Raw genomic sequence first — 21722 nt, forward strand, 5'->3', positions numbered from 1 at the left:
CAACACTGTGCTCCGAGTCCCAGCCATTATGCTGCGTTTTACATTTAACAGATTTCTCATCTTACAGCTATGCCTGAACTACTGTGGTTTGCCAGTGGCTATCTCACACTGACGAAGTTCAGCTCCATTCAGCTGAGCTGTTTGCAGGTGGTAGCAGAGCACATCCCAGTCCCAGCGCACCTCCCAGACACTCAGGTCCCAGATTTGATACACCCCACTGTGAGCTCCAGACCTCAGAGCAGTGAGGTGCTGGCACAGCTTCCCAGGGAAGCCCTGGCTGGAATGTCCCATTCCTGGAGGCATTCAAGGCCAGGTTAGATGGGGCCCCGAGCAGCCTGATGTGGTGGGAGGCAACCAGTTCATGATGGGGATTGAAACTGCGTGATCTTCAAGGTCCCATCCAACCTCAGCCATTCTGTGATCCTATGATCTTGGTACCCAGAGCCACCTAAGAATACATACCCAGAGACACATCACTGGCAAAGTTCATTGCCACAGACAAGATTTTCACACCCTACCCAAAAATTTTCATCTGTTCCTCTTCTGTCACAGCTCCAGGCCATGCCTATGGCCAGCATTGTGTCAGTGCACATTCTTCCTTCTGGCTGTCACACCACAGAGCTCTTCCAGGAGCAAAGTACCTGAGAGCCCCACACTGCAGAGTCATAGAATGGTCTGAGCTGGAAAGGACCCTTAAAGGGCATCTGATCCAATCCCCTTGCAGTGATCAGGGACACCCCTCCAGCCTGGCCCTGAGTGCTTGCACAGACACGGCATCCACCTCATCTCTGGGTAACCTGTACCACTGCCTCCACAAAGCGGGAGGTACCTCTCCTTCCTGCCACAAACAGCAAAGTGGGAGCTGCTACTTTCTGCAGCCACTCAGCCCCAGCACAGCATCCCAAGCAGCCTGCAGATGCACAGAAGTACATGCACTCACGTGGCTTTGTGCCCAGGTCCTGCTCTGCCAGGCAGACTCTCACATCACCCCAACATGCCCCCTCTCCTATTGATGCTCCGTCATCTCCACTTCCCAATTATCAGCACAGCTCCCCCTCTCCTCCCTGCAAGAGCTTGTGCCGTTTGTCGGTGTATATTTGGCACAGCCGTACTGTACATCATGTTGACAGTAGAAATTACATCCTGAGCTTATGTTTTACACTCTGCTCTGTCAGGACTCACTGCAGCCCAGTGATCAGGACAAATTGAATAGCATCCCGTCCGTGTCAATATTTATTTCATTTTACAAATGCAGCCCGGTGCAAGAGAAAGCAGGCAGGGAAGGAGGAAGGCATGGACAGACAACAACAGGCAGAGGCAGCACCGCCTGCTCCATCACAGCTCTGCAGCAGTGCCACACCAGAGCAGAGTGTGCCAACCCAGCCAGCACCAGGTAAACACACAGGGAGCTCTAAGCACTGCCGCTGCCCACAGCTGTGTCAGAAGGACTGCCACACCAGCACCACTCCTGAGATGAGCCCTTATGATTAGCAGAAAACACACAGCTGACCGTCAGCTACAAAGGATGCAACAAGGCAGGAAAGTCTCCCTTCCCCCCAGCTCTCTGCCAGAGTGATGTGTAACCAGCAGCACTCTGCTCCTCACCCCCCACGGCAAAGCATCGCCCACTGCACCAGTACTGCACCTGCTGTGCCACGGCTGCAGCTCCACTGCATGGGCAGACATTGCTCGTGCCACCCTTGGAAGGCAGAGTTGCCAGGCACAGGGCAGGAGCTCTCTACAGCCTGAGCCTTCTGTCTCTTCCCAACCCAGAGGAAAACAGACAGCAACAGCTCCAGCAGGAAGGCAGCCGGTCAGCAAGCACAGCTCAGCCTCAGCCCCCGGGGCTTGATTAGCTTTGGCACCACATAGCTGTCACACAGGGAAGGTGGAGAGAAGAGCATTGGAAGGTGCACCAAGAGGTGGCTGCATATGGACACGGAGCACAGACACAGCTCACAGTGCTGCTTCTGGCAGGCAGGACAGCAGAGACAAAGGCTCCTGCAGGGTTCCCAGTGCACAGCCAGACATGCAGCAGCACTGCAGCGACAGTGGAGCATGGCTGGAAGTCCTCTCCAACAACGGGCAAACCTCCAGCAACATGCAGAGCTCTCCACTCTCTGCCCAAACGTGCCCTTACCCAGGAGCTCGGTGGGACAGCTCTGCCAGCTCTTGCGTGCAGCAATGACAACAGAGAACAGGAGCCCAGCATGGGGCCCAGCACCACCTACACTCACCAGCTGCCTCAGTCACAAGAGAATAGCTGAGGCCATGTGCAAGCAGAAGCACAGCAGCTCTGAGGACCACACTCGTGCCAGCTCAGAGCGAGGCAGCATCCCGGAGCACAAGCAGGCAGCATGCTGGTCCAGCCACACTTCTCTGGGAGATGGAGCAGCAAAAAGTCTGCAGTTATTTACCATCAAATTCTTGTCTCGTACTGCCTGCAGCTCCGCACATGCCATGTAACCACAGCTCCTCCTGTTAAACAGGATACAAAGCCACTTAACACTCCCCTTCCTGGGACACAGGACCAGCTAGCACTGCTGTCTGGAATATGAAGGCAACACAAGAACGGCAAGCTTGCTGCAAAGCTTTAAGAAGGTTCATAATCTCTAGGCCTAGGGCTAAGATATGAACTCAGGCTCTCTGGAGCTCACTTCCTCTACTGGATATTGTAAGACAAAATGAGGCAAATAGTGTTTTTGTGGGTTCTTTTTTTTTCCCCTTTATGAACTTCTCAAAATCCAGAGAAGAGGGAGGAGGAAACCTCACCAGATATGAGATAGTGCCAACTCCAAAGCAGACCAAAGGCAACGACCTCCCATACCAGCATCCCACGTACTGCCTCTGACAACCCATCTCAGTGCCACACCAACCACAACCAGCGTTCCAGACCCAAGCACCCACCAACATGCCCACATCTTCCCATGGTTTCTCCCTGGCTTCCAGAGATACTAAAAGCATCTCCATGGGCTGGACATGGAGCCATAGCACAGCCAGGGCACTCACCAGCTTCAGCCCTATGGGGAACAAATGCTTTGCACATTGAGCACAATGGGGACCACCATTCCCTCTGTACCACTACTGTACCACTACTGTACCTCTGCCACAATCAGCAAGTGTCTTTGGCTGGAATATATTACTTGCATTGCAGAGTCCATAAGGAACATCATCACAGGTCAGAGCAAAAGTGGGGGATGCTAAACCACACCGAGAGTGGCCATGGTCATAGCCACTGCACTGCAAGTCCCCATTCCATACCAGATCCCATTCAAGGTCCAGCATGCTGGTGAAACAAAGCTGGACATTATATGTCTGAATGATGTGGTGCCACAGAAAGCAACAGCAGGCTAGAGAGGCTGTCAGCAGTGCAAGCTCAGGAATGCCCTATAGCATCCCTCTGCTGGAATACATTCATGCATGAGGCGCACTCTAATCTGGTGCCCTTTCCAGAATCTCAATGCATTTTACCAATCAAGTAATAGAGAAAAGGCTGGAGATATTGATCTGGGTGGCACACAGCATAAATGTGCGTAAAAATGCCGGAGATAAGTGGCCAAGGGATTCAAAACCAGAGAAGCCTTTTCACTTACGCAGTGAAAGGCCTTTGTAAAGCAGATGAACTGATCCCAAATGCAGGCGAGTGCAAAGCAATGTGGTTTGGCAAGGTGCCTTTATGCACATCTTCTGTCCCGAGCCTCTGCTTTTCTTCTGAGGTGAACCTGCACACACACAGCTCAGGTGAAGCTGTTTTTCTGAAGGAATTTCTACTTGAACAATGTCTGGGCCGTGTGACTAAGCGTCCATTTTCTCCCTCCTTTTTAAGTTCAGTTTAATTATTGTCCCCTTTGATGCTGCCTTGAGAAATTCCAATAAAAGAGTGCAGCAACTGTCAGAGCAGGAGCTATTCACAACCTCTTGGCTTCTCATGCTCAGCCACTTTCTGCTATCAGACACACTGGGAGGAACAGTTATTTGTTCAAGCTCTCACGCAAGCAGTGTTTGGAAAAACGTATTTTCAAAGTTCGGGATTTTTTTTTTTTATTTTATTTTATATATTTTTTTCCTTCCTATTTTTCTTTTCCTCCAAATCATCTTTGGTCCAAGTTTCAAAGAAATTTTAATTGCAAAGAAAATCTCAAAGTCTGCCTTAGGGAAGAGGCTTTTACAGCCAGAACGGTTTCGCTCTGCAGCAATTCTTTTCCAAAACGGAATTTTCATGCCTTGTCTACGTGAATACAATACTTTTAATTTGCCTTCAAAAACAAACTCAGAGGAGGTGAAAGCAAAGGCAGCTTCCCGCCGCCCTGACTACATACACAATCTCTGCCCACGTCTGAAGGGAACCGACGCCAAGCCAGAAGGAGAGGAAAGCACAGAGTGGCTCCGTGCATGGAGCAGAGCACAACTGGCTGCTCTGTGCCCCCCCAGCGCCCCACAGGCGAGCAGTCAGCAGCAGCACTGCCCAACTGGGCAAGCCGTGCACCTGGACAGACTCCGGCCCAGCTGGGCACACACATCCCTGCAATGAATGCCAAAGTCAGATGGGAGAAACCACGGCCCCAGTGAGGATTCTTATGCATATCCAGACTGTTCTCCCCATTCAGCACAGCACCTGCAAGCGCTGCCCAACCTGTTGGTCACAGCTCCGATAGCCCCTGGTTGCTCTTTCCTGTGAAGCTGACAAATTGCCTGAAGCGCCAACAAAAAGCAGAACAAGGCACCGGTGCACTCAGATAGGACAGGGCACGGCTGGTTTTCCCCTCACATAGGCAAGCTGTCTGCTAGGACCCACCAACTGCTTTGGCAGAGGGAAAATCACAGAACCATTAGAGTTGGAAAAGACCTCCAAAGGCCACCAAGTCCAACTGCCCACCTACCACCAACGTTGCCCACTAACCACATCCCTCAGTCCCACATCCACCCTTTCCTTAAGCACCCCCAGGGATGGGGACCCCACCACTCCCTGGGCAGCCCATTCCAATACATCACTGCTCTTTCTGAGAAGAAATTCTTCTTGACATCCAACCTGCACCTCCCCTGGCACATACTGAGGCTATTCCCTTCTTTCCCATTGCAGGTCCCCAAAGGCTGTGGAGCAGAAGAATCAGCTCTTAGCAGCAGATGGGAGATAAAACCAAGATGGCAAACAAAAACAATGAAAGACAAAAAAAAAAAACAACCCTAAAAAGATACATCCCATTGCCACAAATCCAAATCTGACAAAGATCTGACAAATCTGACAAAGAAAGGGAAAAAAACAAGCAGTGAATTCAATCATGACCTGCCAGAAAATGCCAAGGGGGCTCACGTAGGAAGAAAAATCCATAAAGGAAAGGAGATTATCCCAGTCAAGGCTATCGCAAGGAACTTCTGAAGGGTCGGACTGAGCCAAGGGACTGGCCAAACTGCAACTGAAAGGCGGTGCCAAATTGGTTTTAATGCAGAGGTAAAGCTGAAAGAAAGCACATGAAGGAGATGCTTGTCTCTAGCTGGGAAGGCAAACAAGGTGACATTGCTGTTCCTTGCTGTAGCACTGGACATTAACCCAGCACCTCTCTGCCCACTGCCCCTCCATCCCCTGCAAACCAGCAGAGAGGAGAAAGGAACAGCCCCAGCACTGGGATGCCCAGAGTAGGGTGAGATGAATCAAGGCTGACAGCCCCGACAAGTGGGGACCTGGATAGGAGTTAAAGGACAGATTAAAATAAAAGACACAAAATGGAATTCCTAGACTTTGACAAATGTGGAGGGAATTGGGTACTTTTAATCAAATGTTTGGCAGATGCATGAATTATTTATCACTCAATATCGTGTGGTTAAATAGAAGATGTTCGCAGCTTTCCTACCTACAACTCTCTACCTCATATTTCTACAGAAACTTGTGGGCATCACTGAGCCAGAAGCGCTCCAAGCAGTTTCCTTCTGTTTACTGCTCAGGGTTTGAGGGCAGGTTCAGTTCCCTGGTTAAATAAACGCTATGGCAGGCACACGTCACTCTTGGGAAGGTCTTGCTGCTGCCAACTCTTCTTTCCTATATGTTTTTTGTTCCACAATAAGGGCGGTGAGGCAGTGGCACGGAGATGAGGTGAGTGCCCCATCTCTGAAGGCACTTAGGGTCAGGCTGGGGGGCTCTGAGCACTGGTAGAGCTGTGGGTGTCCCTGCGCACTGCCTGAGCACGGACTACGTGGCTTTTTAGGGTCCATTCCAACTCAAACCATTCTATGATTCTCTTTGATGTTCTTGGCAATTTTGTCCCTTGGAAACCTCTCTGTCCTATGTAGGATGCACGTCACCTCCTTCCAGCACATGACACCAGGGAAGTCTCTTCCCAGTCCAACACGGTGCCATTTTGAGATGGTGAGACCAAAGGCAGCACAGGGTCATACTGACTGAAGCCAGGAGGACATAAGGGAGAAAAAGAGAGCAGAGAAAAGCAGGACAAGACTTGGGGGAGCTGCACCACAGGGCTCACGCCTGCAGCTGTGACAGTGCTTTCCGCCCATGTAATAGGATGATCAGCTGCACGCAGCCCAGATCAGAAGCAGGCATTGACTTTGTTGCTGGCACCTCAGGCCGAAAGCAGCCTGTGAAGATGTAAGTGACTTCCTCAGCACCTCAGGACAAGCTCTGCAGCAGTAAACAGCTGTCAGGAAGATGGAAGAATGAGAGTAATTAGTCTCTTTAACGCCAATTTCAGCCTGATCTTTCACACTTAAGAAAACTGTTCCAATGCTTTTCTTATTTTCAGAGGAGCTCATTAAATAAGAATTAGAAGCAAGATAGTATAACAGATAAGAACATTATTTCTGCAACAATAAACCTGCCAAAATCCACTTCTTTGCAGCTGCACTGCTCAGCCTCCAGGCTGCCCCTGGAATGTCCATCCGTGTGACTCACCAGGCTGGTGCCATCACTATCACATTGCTACCTGGGAAGTACCACCTCAGAACAGAACATGCTGGTATGGGGAAGGGGCTCAGGCCCAAACCTTTCTGCTCTCCAGAAACAAACTGAGCAACCACAGAGAGGAAAGGGATCTCAGCACCGTACCCGTTCAGGAATCGGGAGGTGACTGAATATCGTGCAGCCTCACTCCTCGAAGGGGAAGAAAAGATGTTTAGTTAAGATGCGGCATTGCTCAGAAAAATCCAGAACTGGCAGGAATCCCTGGAGGCTGAGTCACCTCCTCGGGAAGAACTTCTCGGCCATCAGGACTGCAGAAGTCTACCTGAAAGCTGCATCCTCCAGAAAGAGCACAGTGGGGCTGAGCCACCACCACACCTCTCACCCCCACCCTGCAGGCTGAAGGCAGAGGTACCCCAGAAACACCACTGTCCAAGTAGAAGCCAAGCAACAAGCACAAAGCCCTTTCCTTGGAAGGGATGGGTCCCTCAGATATGGGGCTGAGTCAGGGAAATGACACAGTCCTACCACAGACCATTAAAAAAATCATACTAACGCAAAACTCAGAAGCTTTTGGCATCTTGTCTGATGGAATCAACTTTTTATATCCTTCCATGCCCAATAAATTCTGTTCACAAAGAACAAGAAGAAAAAAAGAAGAAGTAAAAGCCTTAATAAATGCTGGAAGAGCAGGGAGCTCACACTGACTCCCAGCCCGGCGTAGCTCCTGGATAATCTAGGCAATAGTTTATTTTTCTCTCCAGTATCATTTTCCCAGCTTGATCTCTACTGTCGCAGTATGATGGTTTCACCCCATTAGCCTTGCTTAAAAAAGTGATCCCAGGACTGTGAGTGTTATTGCCCACATAAATCAGGAGGCTTTGAATACGGAGCACCTTTAAATAAACAGCTGATGGAAGTGAAGTTCCGGGATCATTATTAATAGCTTTTCATTTCTGTGTCCGCTGTGCTGTGACATTCTTTCCCAGCAGAAAGCCTCCGCTTCCTATCCCCAGTACATCTGATCCCATGAGTCCTCCAGTCGGAATGAATGACTGTACCTTTGTGTTAATTGCATAGCCCATTCCACAAACTGAATACTAATATTAACTAGCAATAGGAGGAGGCTTTGCGGAGCGGGAGCAAGAGGATGGTTTGAAGGCAGGCATGCCAGCCCCACTGCCTTCCTGTGTATGCACAGGGGGGAGAAGCGCTTGTCCTCGCTTCCCCATAAGCAGGGGCAGATACTAGACACAGGCGAGGCTCACAACAGGTCGCGAGAGCCCACTCCATTCCCAGACCACTTGCCCAAGGAGCGTGCCTTGGGCTGGTGGACAGACACAGCGTCCCCCTGCCCTGCCACACTTCTCACGTGCACCCCCAGACAGAACGATGCCTGTCACTCCACTCATTGCACACAGTTCCTGGCCAAGACCAAAGGTACGCAGACCCACAGAGGGGCAGCCATCCAGAACAGCCCTGCTGGTGCTTACGGGTACTTCTCAAAAGCTTCACCTGGCCAGATCCAGTGTTTTTCACTAGCACACCTCGTCCAGGGGGGGAACGCTCTCCTCCCTCCACTTCTGGCAATGAGGAATTGTTCTGACAGCTGCAGGCAGGTGCACTGCAGTGCAGAGCAGATGGGAGCTCCAATTGCCATGGGCAGATCTAATGTCAGCAACTGGAGGAAGGCAAATCACCACCGTGCTCCTTCTCTGGGGGTGATGAGCCCAGGATGAGACCTCACCAAGAGGGACCTTGGGCACCTGTTCTGGGAGCAAACTTACTCCTGGAGAAAGTGGATGGTAAGCAAATCTGCCAAGGCAACCTGCAGCTTCAGCAACCTTTGCAGACAACCACAAACCCTGGGGCCAGGTGGGGGCTCTTGGTTTTACTGCCTATTGCTCTCTCTTCTCCAGATCCAGGTGTCGGCAAGGAGGTTCAGGACACAGAAACTGACACAGGCACAGCAAAAGGCTCCTCTGTCAGATCCAGAACAGAAAGAAGCACCTGAAAACTGTAAAGCGTGGCTGAACAAAGCTGAAAGAGACCACTACAGACAGAATGCGCATTTCTCAGAGGGCTGTAAGAGTGTTAAATCTCTTTTCTGACTTCAGAATCCTTTCCTAGTTCAAACCTGAATCATTGACACATCACGATGGACGGGCACGGCAGAGCCGCATCTCTCTGACAAATCAAAAAGAATACCTTGGCTTGCTGGATCCGATTTAGCAAGCTGGAGACAGTACCCACCTTCCCTCCGTGAGGAACTCTGACCGCTTTGTCAGGTGAAAAATAAAACCGGATTATTCCTCCTCCCCCATCTCCAGTGCTGTGCTTGCAGAACATGGCCCAGCACCCAGCAGTCACACAGGACTGCCAGCACAGGAGGGGCAGCAGGCACTGAGAGCACAGTGTGTCACTGGGAGCTCTGCTCTCCTTCAGCATCCCACTGAAGTTCATCAGCTCTCAGCAGAGGACAAACGTGCAAAAAAGCAGTTGGAAAGGAGAACATTCCTGAAAGCTGAGCACATTTGAATGGCATCCACAAGTAGCTTCAGTTGTGTTCCTACCAGTCCAGCGTCATACTGAGAAAGGGACAGACTGGGAGCTCTGGGGACAGGCACTGGGCTCAACACAAGTAATGAAAGGAGACAAACTGGCCAATCCATCAATCAGGCCTAAGGGTTCAGGGCTTTGGTGCTGAACTCCATCAAACAGGAGACTCACATCTCCCCTTCCAAAATCCCAGTATGGACACGAGACACACACAGGGCTTTGCACAGGTCTCGTGTCACTACTGAGCCCTTCGCCTCCGTCAGTCCTGGCAACGGGGAGACTGTGGGAATCTGCTCTCTCCAACGCACAAGCTTTGAAGGGTCTTTCCTGATGTATCTGCACAAAGCAGGGACCTTGAGGCCTCGCGTGTACGTTCTAATGTTATTATTATCAAAAGAAATAAAGAGGGACATGGTGAGGTGAGAGGCAACAAAGCAGCCCAGGCAACAAAGGGAGACAGAGAGAGAGATTACAGTAGCAACAGGGAAGACAGAAAAGCAAATGGACAAAGTGCATGTGAAAGAATAGAGCCAAGGAGAGATATGCATACACGTGAGCAAGCAGGATCGTGTTGGAACACGTGAGCACATAATGCACACAGGAGGGGGCACAGAAACTCACACAAGCAGGTGTGGTCCTGCACAGCCCTGAGCCCTTCAGACCCTCTGTGGGTTCACAGACTGTCCCTTGCATACATAGGATGCTGTGACCCGCTTCACTCCATCCAGCACAGACCCTCACAGCCATCCTGTGGCAGTGACAATCCTCAAAGCCAAACCAAAGCTGTAACTCAGGCTCCAAGTGCTCTTAGCAGTGCCTGAACCCCTCCTCCCCAGAGCTCCATGCTGGAAATGGGGAGAACTGGCAGCACACAGACACTTCTCATTGCCTACATGCAAACATGGCTCTCTCCAGCTTTGTCATCCTCACACGTTGCATCTTCGCTTCCTGCTGTCTTTATCATTACATCGCAGACCTTTGCTCCCTCTCCCCTTATTCCTTGGGCTGTTTCACTTCCCCCTCCTTCTCCACAGTTCTCTTTAGCTTTTTTTTTTCCCCAACGATGATCATGTCAGAACTCACGCACAAAGCCCCAGAGCCCCTCGTGCCTGCCTAAAACAGGGGTAGGGACACCCAGAGCCCAGCATCCTCGTGCAAAGCACTGGAATCCCCACGTGCTCCATCAGCCCCTCACCAGCAGGGCAGTGTGAGAAGCAGAAAAGTCCTTGACTTGGCATAAGCACCGATCGGCAACAACTGAAAACATCAGTGTTACTGCCATCATTTTCATCAAAAATCCAAAGCACAGCATCAGAGAAGGCTCTACAAAGAGAATTAACTCTCTCCCAGCCAAAAGCACGAGCTTGGGAACACAAAGCAGAGCAGCGTGCAGACAAAAAGCCATTCTCCCCCGTGATGCACATGGAGCTGTAGCCACCTCCTGCCCCCAACCATCACAGAACTGACACCAAAACTCACACCTGAATACATAACGTGATTCAAAAGCAGAATAATGAGTCCCAGCTGCCTGGAGTGATGAGAGTGAACCTTCAAGAGGCTCAAGAGTGAACTAGACACAGGCATTGGATCTGCCCAGGCCTCAGCCCATGGCAGGTACACCAAACGCTCAGGAGGCAGCTGCTGGTCTTGGTGCACAGATAGACCTCACACACACAAAAACACCTCACCCACCAGATACAAAAGGAGAAAGAAAAGCTGGCATTTCTATTTCTAAATATACTTGGGAGGCACCAGATAGCACAGCGATGGAGCAGATAGGGAAAAATGAAAGATAGAGATGAGACTCAGTGCCATCCTTTGAGTGCTCACAAGGGAAACGCACGTGCTACCTTATGGCAGCCAGGACCAGGCAGCGTGCTCCCAGCCCTGAGCCCAGCTCAGCTATGCTTCAAAGCAAGGGCCTTCCAGCCTGCTGCTTCACAGCCCCTCCCTCTCATTGCTGTTTTGCAGCAGACAGCTTTTCACAACCAGGACAGCACTTGGCAGGAGCAATACAGACCCAGCTGCAGATTTTCTGGTTCTTGGACAGCAAAAGGCTCAAAAAAGGCCTTCCCAGCAGCACTGAGCTGGACTGAAGTCTGTACCCAGGAACCAAAGAGGGACATTCAGCAGTGTCTGCAGACCCCTGAGAGCAGTCACAGGTCAGATCCTGCCTGTCCAACTCAACCACAGCAATAAACCAAGGCTAATTTGCAACAGCTGAGGTAGCTCAGTGCCCTGCTCTGAGGCTTGTTTTTTGGCACTCAGTTTCTCCCTGCCTTATCAAAACAGATATGTGATTGGCAGCATCACAGGCAGTCCCAGACATGTCTCTGCCATCAGACCCACAGAGTACAGGCCAAGTGTCCCACTGTGCTAACCAGGTTAACAAGGGCTCTTTGGCAAAAGGCACCAAGCAACTTCCCACAGCGCAGGCACTCTGCAAAGGCACGCAGTAAGGAGTGTTCAGAAGTCCCAAAACACATGGCAGCATCACCACTGGCCGCATGCACAGCCAGAGTGGAAGAAGACATATCAATCCTTTTCCTAGCCTGTTAACCAGAAAGCAGCAGCCCCAGCATAGCAAGAAGCCACTGCAGTGCTTGCACCATCCTTTGAGCCTCTCAGCACTGTGGTATGAGCTCACATCTGTTGTGGAGCAGCCCAAAAGCACCAGCTCATCTAGATGGGGTCACCTCCCAGAGCAGCACCCACCACCCATCTGTAACTCATGGAAGTGTGTGGGCACCCAGGATGCAATACCAGGTGTAGCCTAACCCAGTGGTACCAGCACCTTTCACAGACACAAATCCTCCATTGCACAGAAACGCCAACAGCTTTTCCAAAGCCTGTAAATACTCACCTGCAGTTGCTTCTCTACCCAGGGATGGCCCAGTGCTTGCAATTCATACCTCCATCACGTGGCAGTACCAAGGAAGGAAGCAGCACCAGCTGCCAGCACAGCACGCAGGACAAGGCAGGTGTCACAGTGTCAGACCCCACAGCCCTGACCCACAAGCTCCTGTCTGCCCCAGCTAAGCCATTGTCTAGCTCTGGGTGAGGATCAACTGCAGCCCCTGCAGCCCTGGTTGCTGGGTACTTTGCCTACAGCACTGACACCAGCTGCATCTACTCAGAGCTCTCTGTGCCCAGCACAGCTGCCCAAAGCCCAGCCAGATCAAGCCCACCTGAGGGTTTGTCTGATCCAAACTCAGGCAGCAACACAGAGACATTTGGGAAGGGTGTGGTCATTTCTCAGCCCCCGACAAGCCTACCTCAGCCATTGCCCACTGGAGGATCCTGCTTCTAATCTCATCTCTCAGAGCACCTTTCAAATTAATTCGTTAATTGGCGTGTCAGGCTGCGCATAGGAATGGAGGATGCATGGCTCCCTCTGCCGGTACGAGGCCCGAGGAGCCCCACGCCCTCCCTTCCCCAAAAACATTGGGACCCCAACGCTGCTCTGCCCACAGCACCTCGGGGGGCACAGCCCGAATCCCTCCCGAGGAAGCACCCTGTCACTGCTGCAGCTCTGCTGGGGAAAAGAGCACACCCGTGGGGAACAGGCTGGGTTGGGGGCATTGCAAACAGGTGCTCAGCCGACTTTTAGAAGTTTTGAGCTGGGATGTCGCTTCCTAAGGGCTGTGCTGGTGCTCATCCGCTATCCAAAGGCTCTGCTGTATCGCCACCGGCTGAGCTTTGAACACTCCTCAAGGAACTGCTCACTTCATGTCCTTCACCTTCCAGACTCAGCAGGAGGGGGAGGCAGCTGCCCCTCACACACAGCACAGCCTCTGGCAGCCCCACTGGCCGTGGCTGTGGGAGCAGCAGGGGGGAGAGCATCTCTGTACTGTTCAGAAACAGAACAGTGAAAAATCCAGAAGAGCCCATGGCCTGGGGTGACTCCAGAGTGGGCTCCTGGTGCTGAGGGGTGGCAGTGTCCTGTCTCTGATTTCTCTGCTTATCAATCTACTTTGCTCACACTGAGCATGTGGCCACCTCAGACTGCATCTCTCTTGAAAGGATGCTGAGGTGCCGGCTGGGGAGAGGAGGTGCTCGGAGTTTAGGAGCCACCGTTAGCAGCAAGGATTACCAGAGAAACAGCATTCTGAGGATTGCAAATTCCAGGAAGCAGCTGCAGTAGGAGCAGAGGGAGATAATCCCAGTGTGACAGAGAGGGAAGGAAGTGGGACCAGGAAACAGAGCACAGCATCCTCAGGCACGTACAGAAATCACTGCTCCGCTCTCTATGAGCCACAGCCTCCCCACAGCTCACCTTCTATCAGTTGCAGGCTACCAACCCATACCTTTCCCCATTCCTACACACAGCAATGTGTATCTGTGCCCCTACTTGTGCATGGGCTTCTGCCAAAAGAAACACAGTGCTTTTGAAGCTCTATTTATTGCCCAGGATGTTTCTATGGAGACTCCCATCATTGGCTGCAAAAGGCTTCTGGCCATCAGCATCTTCAGGTGGGCTGAGGGCTTCAAGCTGCAAATCACCAGCATTTCTTATTGCTATCAGCCACAGTTAATTAGGAAAAAAATTAGCAAAACCTACTTGAAGTGGTGAAGGTGAGTGAAGCAATGTTGCAAGTAAAAAGGAGTGGTCCTGCAGCCTTTTTCCCTCAGTGTCCTCTGGAGTGCTGTAGCACGGCAGAGCAGGAAAAAGGGGTAGAGGCATCTGTAAAAGGGAACTGAACAGAGTTCTGCTGTGATGATTCCCTGGGTGGGAAGGCTTAGCAAGGCTCGCACAGCTGTACCCTTGCAGCACAGGGATGCTTACCCTGTGCAATAGCTGGCCCTAGCACGCTGCTTCCCAAAGGAAGGCCGGGATGCTCTCAGCTCTGCTCAGCGAACACCTGACCAAATGCTGCAGCCGCAGACTCGTGGCTGTTGCTGACAAGCACCAGGTCCAGCATCACCTCCATCACACCCACAGCTTTCTTCCACTGTCAGCCTCTCAGTGCCAAAATCAGCACAGGAGAGAGGTGAGGCAGTTCTCTGCACAGCAGACCCCACACACAACAGTTTGCTAACAGTGTTAATAGGCATCAGTCCTGCAGCGTGTGAACTAAACCGCGGGTCCCTTACAGTGGAGCCCGAATTAGAAGGCGCAGCACAGAGCACAGTCACTTTCTGGAAAGCACCTTGATTTTCAGCACAGCTCCTGGAGCAGCAGGGAACGATCCAGCCAGAACCTCACCCTTGGGCTGCAGGTGGATGGGCCGGCTGCTTACTGTGCAGCCTCAGCCTTAGCAGGGTCTGTCCTTTATGTTTTGTTCAAATAAGTCTTATGGGATCTTTCAGCCTCCACAGGAAAAGAAGGACCCCACACCCCCTGCAGGCATGCCAGACAGCCTCAAGGGTTGGAAAAAGCAGCAAGTGCTGAAAAAGACATCTGCTTTTGCTATGCAGACATTGCACCACAGAACCAGCAGTACAGTGTCAACCAACAGAGCTGCCCCAACAACACGGCACAAAACTGTCTCCTCCCAGAGTAGCACAAAATAAACACAAACCAAAACCTGAAACAAACAAAAAAGAAACAGAAGTGAAAGAAATATAGGGCTAACGTAAGGTGAAGTCTTCATTATGGAGTCATAGAATGGTTTGAGTTGGAAAGAACCCTTAAAGGCTATCCGGCCCAACCCCCTGCAGTGCACAGGGACACCCACAGCTCCATCAGTGCTCACAGCCCCCCAGCTTGACCTGATTGCCTGCAGGGATGGAGCACCCACCTCATGTCTGTGCTGCTGCCTCACCGCCCTCACTGTAAAACCTTCTTCCTTTACATTCAATCCAAATCCCCTTTCTTTCAGTTTAAAACCATTTCCCTTGTCCCTGCTCAAGAGTCCATCCCTTCCCTTACAGCCCTTCCAGGCACTGTCAGGCCACTCTCAGCTCTCCCCATTGCCCTCTTTCTCCCTTCTGGGCTGCACAGCCCCAGCTCTCCCCGCCTGTCATTGCAAGGGATCAAGCTGAAAATAACTGGGGTGTGCTGTGTTCCCTTTACAAGCTTTGCAAATAATACAGTGTCATCAGTGACTGCAAAAAGAATTGTGATCAGGGAGGAAAGATCTCTGCAATGGCAACTGGTGGGGTCAGAGCAACTCCCACTGTCCCTCCACAGTTCTCTGAAGTGGAATCCAATGCTCAAACTGGATGCAGCTGCAGGCACTGATGACCCGTGGGCACCCAACTGCAGATCCACAGCCCTAAATGAGCTCCCCTTTGGTCCTACAAGGGCAGGGGAAACTAATGGGCAGCATTTTGCTGGCCAAACCCAATTCCTACATGCAGTTCATCAAAAATCAGATCCTCGCCTTAGGATGTGTGGACTTATCCACAGAGAAATGTCACTCCTTGTAAACTCAAAGACAGCTGCATAACAGCATGGTTAAAAGATATCCACGCAAACCCGCGCGTGGTTGTATTCTTCTGTACAAATGCTGTTTGTTGATCTGATGGCAAAAGAAAACAAATGGCACCACGCTACTTCATCTTCAATGTGGTTTGCTTTAGTTTTCAAACATGGGCTCTCAGGATGATTGGTTTCAGTTGCCACTTGTCTGTCCTAGGTATGAAATGACCGTGTCGTATCACAGGCAATGCACCACAAAGCAAAGGACTTGTATTATTTTAAGGAAAAAAGCTGCTTCTTTTTTACCTATGAAACAGCACCCACTTTTTTTTTTTTTCCTTTCACAAGCCCATCAGTTTCAATGCCATATCACCACCATTTCATACAGAGACCAAGTTTCACCTGCTCCAGCCCCCACTTAGCTGGAGCAGAGATGTACGCAGTACCGAGGTCGGTACAGACTCTGGGCCATCTTATCCCATTTCAGTGGGTTCTCCCCTGTGCAGCTCTCAGGGTCCTGTCAGCATTTCCAGGGATTTCATCAATAAGCAGCAGAACCACCTTTTGGCCTCGAACACAAATAAACGGAGTATCAGTACAGCAAAACCATTTCAGGCTCTTGTTTCCATTTTCCCCTGCTATGCGATACCCAAAACCAGACAAGCAATTTATTTCCAGCCTTTGAAAACTGATGTGCCAGGATCACAATCTTCAACCCTGATAAGTGTTTGCTGTACATACTCCTTAACCGGTGCTCATGAGAAAGGTGGAGAGCATCCACCGGTCTCTGGGAAAATAAAGTGCAGCCGGGGCTCTGAGCTGGACATCAGGTCTACAGGAGCACGTTGTACAGGAGCACATTCTGTAGGCTTCAGCAGAAACATAAGTCCTCTGAACAGGTCCCAAAGAAACCGTCATCACCCGGGGTTTCCTTACCTGGGATTTCCTCAGTGGCATGAAAGACTACAGGACCGGCTGCCGCTGCAACACACACGTAACAGCACAGCACCAAGCCAGCAGCAGACAGGGAGAGGCACATCTCCCTGATTCTCTGCAAGCTCTGGAGAAGCAGAGCTCTGATGGAGCGTCCTTCTTACCCCTCTTAGATGCAAAGCTTTCCCTGAAATGCACTGTGCTGTCTTAGGAAGTTACCCCTGAACTCTGCGCCTGCTTCTCCTTGGTGCTACCCGCACCACCATGCCTGTAACTGTTCTTGCTCATGTATAAAATGAGGTTAGGAGAAAAGACAGCACAGATCTCCGCATACAGTACAACTGAATGTTACAACGATCAGAAATCACACAAAAGAAGAACGGATGCATCAACCACATCCCTCCTTGCCCTGCTGGCACGGCAAGCAGCAGTGGGAGCCTGGCTGCCACGGGATGAGCTCCCAGGGCACTCAGCACACGGCGCTGGTGTGAGTGCTGTGGCTGTGCACGCAGGAGGGGCAGGCGCAGCTGCAGCCCTTGCCCTCATCAGGGCCCTGCGCAGCCATTGGGGAACCACGTTTTCAATTAGGAAAGTGCCAGTTTTAGCACCGTTATTTTTTTTTAGCACGGTTATTTATAGTTTGTTGTTAGAAAAAAAACAAACAAACAAAGAAAAAACAACAACAAACACCACAAACGTGGCTCCACGCAGAGAGATGCTGCCCTGCCTGCTGAAGGGACGCGGGCAGGACTCCTAGGGCAGCTCAGACTCACGTTCACACACGTCCCCGAGCATGCAGCTGGCAGGGAGGGCTCCGGTCTCACTAAGAAAAATGAGATTGTTTTTGGGCAGGAAGGAGCTCGAAGAAGCTGCTTGAAGGTTGCACCGGTTTAAAAAGAGCCGCAGCTCCGTGAGAACCCGAGCCCTTTATTGAAGGGTACGCCGAACCACGCAGCTGCCAGAGCCGTGGGTACCACCAGCGATGCCCAACGGCGCATAAATCCAAGTCCTCACCCGCCCTGCGGAGCTGAAGCGCTCAACGCTACGGCCGCGGCGCGTTGAAGGGGCGGCGGGGTGCGGTGCTGCGGCGGTCCCGGGCCGGTTGGGGTAGGGCCAAACCCGCACAGCCCCGCGGGGAGCGCCCGCCGCAGCCTCTCCGAGCGGCACCAAAGTTTGCGGCGCGGCGATGGACGGGGAAGTTGGGCTCCCCCCGCGGTGCGCCGCCCGCCCCGCCGCCCGCAGCGCCTCTTACCTGGGGCGGCGGCCGCGGCGGTCCCCCCGCGCGGGTCTCCCGGCCTCCCGCGGCATCCTGCGCCGCTCCCCGGCACCGAAAGGCTCCCGGCGGCCCCGAGCGGAGCGGAGCGCAGCGGCTGCTGGCACCGGGCGGGCACGGCGCGAGGCGGGGCGCGGGCGGCGGGGTGTGTGGCTGGGGATGCATGTGCGGCGAGAGCCGCCTTCCTCCCCCTCGCTTCCTTCGCTCCCTTCCTTCCCTCCTTCCCCGCCAGCCCTGCCCAGCCCAGCCTCTGCTGGAGACTCTGAGAATGCAGCGCCGGGTCCCCGCCCGGGACCGGCCCTGGGGTCCCGCCCCGGGGACCGGCGCGCTCCTCGCTCCTGGTACGGGCTGAGGGGACCTGCTCCACGCCTGCCCCCGGAGCGGCCCGAGCCCGGCCTTACGGACCAACCGTCCCCTCGCCTCCTATTCCCTCAGCATCCAGATACCGAGCCGCCTAGGATTCGCTGAGAGAGACTGGGGCCATCCCGGAGTTAGGGGGCGAGTCACGGCGCTGTGGGCACGGGGCGCACATCACCGCCCGGCGCCACGGAGCGCTGATGGTGCCGGGAGTCACCCATGGCTGAGAACGCACAAACACAGCGCGTGGCAGCACAGAGCCGGATTGAGCATCCATAGGGTGGGGTGACCCCAGCCTGCCCTCCCTCATTCCCATGGCCCAGTGGAAGCTTGACAGGGGCTTCAAAATGGGCACGGACTTTGCACACTGGCGGACCCCCCTCTGCATGTGCTTGGAGCATCCTCAGCTCAGGTTACAGGTGCCTCCCCCAGAGCTGCACAGTAGGCATCATCCAGGCCCAGCAGCACACTGCGGTCACAGGGACAGCTGTGCAGCACAGTGAGGGCGGTGGAGAGTCATGTGCCAGTGGGATCCACAATGGGGTGACAAGTTTACAGATTGCTGTGGGCGTTATTAGGGCAGGGGGAAGGTGGAAGCAGGGAAGAAAAGACGATCAAGGCTGGTGTGGCTGCAGTATCGTTTTAGGACTGATAAATTTGGTCATATGTGTCAAGGTTTAGCCACAACTCAAGCAAACAGCTCCAGAGGGATGTTTTCCAGTCTCCACTGTTTTCACGGTGATCTCTATCTAGTAATGGGCCTTGGAATCTGGCCCTGGAAAGAGTAAGACAGAGCAGCAGAGAAGGGAATGCCCTGCTGCTCCGTGTGTGCAGTGCCTTGTACACATCTTGTGCTCAGCCAATAGGGGCAAGAAACGATGGTAACACAGCAGCAGGGTTTCTCATCCACATATCACTTGGGTATGGTGCTTCCCGCACTGGCAGGTTGTCTGCAGGTCAGAGAGTAAAGGATGTAAAGCCGAAAAGCGTGGCTTATGACAGCATGAATCCAGGGGAAATGACTTCTTTTCCAGACCATGAGCTGAGCGAGGCAGCAGCTCAGGCACCCCATCCAGCTTGAGCACAGCACAAGGCATCCAAACCTCATACAACTGCATGACTCCCACCCTTGAAGGCCAAAAGCTCCTCACGTGTGTGAGCACTGAGGGCAGCCCCCACAGCCCTGTTCCACAGCAAACACCAGCACATCCCTTCCGTGTCTTGTCTTGCATCCTCAGTGATGCAAGGATGGATCGGTCATCCTTTAACTTTGCTGACTTCCCCTGTATCTCCACAATAATTTAGTCCTTATCTGGCTTCTCCTTTCCTCCTATTCCTATCTTTCTTTGCCCCAGCATTCAAATAGCCCTTTTGTACCTGCAACACACTCCCCTTATCCTGCTGCACTCTCCCCATCTCATGGGGTTCTAGGCCCCTTTGCTTTGTTCTCTCACTTCTTTCCTGCTACTGGCTTGTTCCATCTCCCATGTTGTGATTTGTCTTCTCTGCTCTGCCCCTTTCACTCATCTTTTCTCCTCTTTTCCCACTCTTTGCACTAACCAACCCCCCGCCCCCCCCCCACCAGCTCCCATGTGCCTTTGTCTGTAGGAGCTGAAAATGAAAAGCTTTCCCAACTTGATCCCGAGCAGCTTTCCCTGGTGCTTTCATCTCCACAGCACATTTGTAAAACTGCTCGGACCAAAGAGTCATCACTGAAGAAATACTAAAGAAATATCGGAAAGAACAAATAAATAAAAACACAACACAGAACAAAGCACCGGGACTCCCAGCATCACATGGACATTTGTCTTCTCCACGCAAGACTCCCTCGTTCCCTGCCACTGAGATAATCTCTCTCCACTGTTCCCATAAACACCTCACACAGCGAGGCTTGTCAGCACCCCTCTTGGCTGCATGGAGTTCTTACCCCTTTCTTGTGTGCTCTATGCAGGATCCAGCACTGTCTGGGGGCAGTGAAGCTGCAGACAACGACCCCAGGGAAAGCTCTGTGACGAAGTGCTTTCAGACCTCTGCTCTCATGGTGCTTCGGTGCAGGCTGAGCTTTGCAGGACAAGGACAGCCAACCTGAGCTGTGACCAGCAGCAGGGATTTCCAAGGTTCCCAAGTATGGATCTATGCTCCACACAGAGCTGTCTGCTCACATGGAAATTTGTTGCTGAGGAGCTCCTGAATGCTGGCTATTCTCACAATGCTGTGAGGGATTAATCTTGCTAAATCCTCCTACTTCTTCCCTATTGGAGAGCAGATTCAGCACAGGACAAGCTCTGTGACTCACCTCTATGTTGGCAGAGCCAGCTCCCATTAATCTAACTCCCTATCTAATGTCCATATCTTAGTGGCAGGCAATCCATCTCCAGTCCCGCTCTCTGTCCAGGACCCAGCTCCCTGTCACTCACAACCTGCCTAATTCTGCTGCCCTGCGGAGCTTCCCCTGAGCAGGATGGTGGGACACCTTCATCCCCACTACTCAGAATGACAGTAAGGGACAGAATCTGGGATGGAGAGGTCCTTGCTGGGCAAAGCAAAATCGGGCTGTGGTGAGAGCTGTGCTCAGCATCGGCCCAAAGGCCTTTATAAATTCTCAGCTCTCACCTGGCACCATCTCAGGAACAGAAATTCCCCCCTACAGCTCGAGGATGGCACAAGGCCTCCAAACCTCATACAACTGCATGACTCCCAGCCTTGAAGGCCAAGAGGAACACAGCTCCTCACGTGTGTGAGCACTGAGGGCAGCCCCCACAGCTCTGCTCCACAGCAAACACCAGCACATCCCTTCCACATCATGCCTTGCATTCTCAGTGCTGCAAGGATGGACGTGACATCAGAGCCAACGGGAGGCAGTTAGGATGGGTACAGCTGCACGCTGCCCTACGTTTGCTGAGCATACACAGAGCACCTCATCTCCCTCAGCCTGTTCCTCAGAGCAGTTCTCACATGCTGCTCCACTCCAGCTGCCCGAGCAGCACTGCCTTGCTTTGGCCAATGGTGGCTTCCAGCCCTTTTCTGGGAGCCTTTCCACTGTCCCACGCATTTAGGCACTCTCTCCCTATCTTTATTCTCCCCAAGTACTGTGTCATTTGCAGCCTCTGCGGTGTCAGCCTTGTGATTAAATTCCAATGCCTTTATGAATAATTTGTTGCGCAATTATAAAGCAAATATTTAATTGAACTTTATGTAAAATTGCTTCTGCCTGTGAGCACTGAACCACTGGTTCGGGATAGGGAGTCACGCAACTTCCCATCAGACAGCAGGAGCCCAGCTAAGAACCCCAAAGCAAATGGGCTGACCCCCTCCCTGGAGCCTGAATT

The 21722-nt window shown here is 52.3% G+C and overlaps 1 protein-coding gene across 2 annotated transcripts in view; it reads right to left on the reverse strand.

Annotated features, from left to right (window-relative positions):
• Positions 1-18268, reverse strand: part of CDH22 (cadherin 22) — a 56906-nt gene extending 38638 nt beyond the window's left edge. Inside the window, exon 1 of one of the 2 annotated variants that reach the window (XM_072350013.1) lies at positions 18016-18268. The gene's annotated coding sequence lies outside the window, so the exon portion shown is untranslated. Of the gene's footprint in view, positions 1-12329; positions 12525-18015 lie in introns of those variants that run through there. The other variant, XM_072350014.1, reaches the window with a different exon arrangement.
• Positions 18269-21722: the final 3454 nt, after the last annotated feature.

This window comes from Excalfactoria chinensis, chromosome 15, assembly GCF_039878825.1.
Source record: "Excalfactoria chinensis isolate bCotChi1 chromosome 15, bCotChi1.hap2, whole genome shotgun sequence".
NCBI classification, from domain to species: Eukaryota; Metazoa; Chordata; class Aves; order Galliformes; family Phasianidae; genus Excalfactoria; species Excalfactoria chinensis.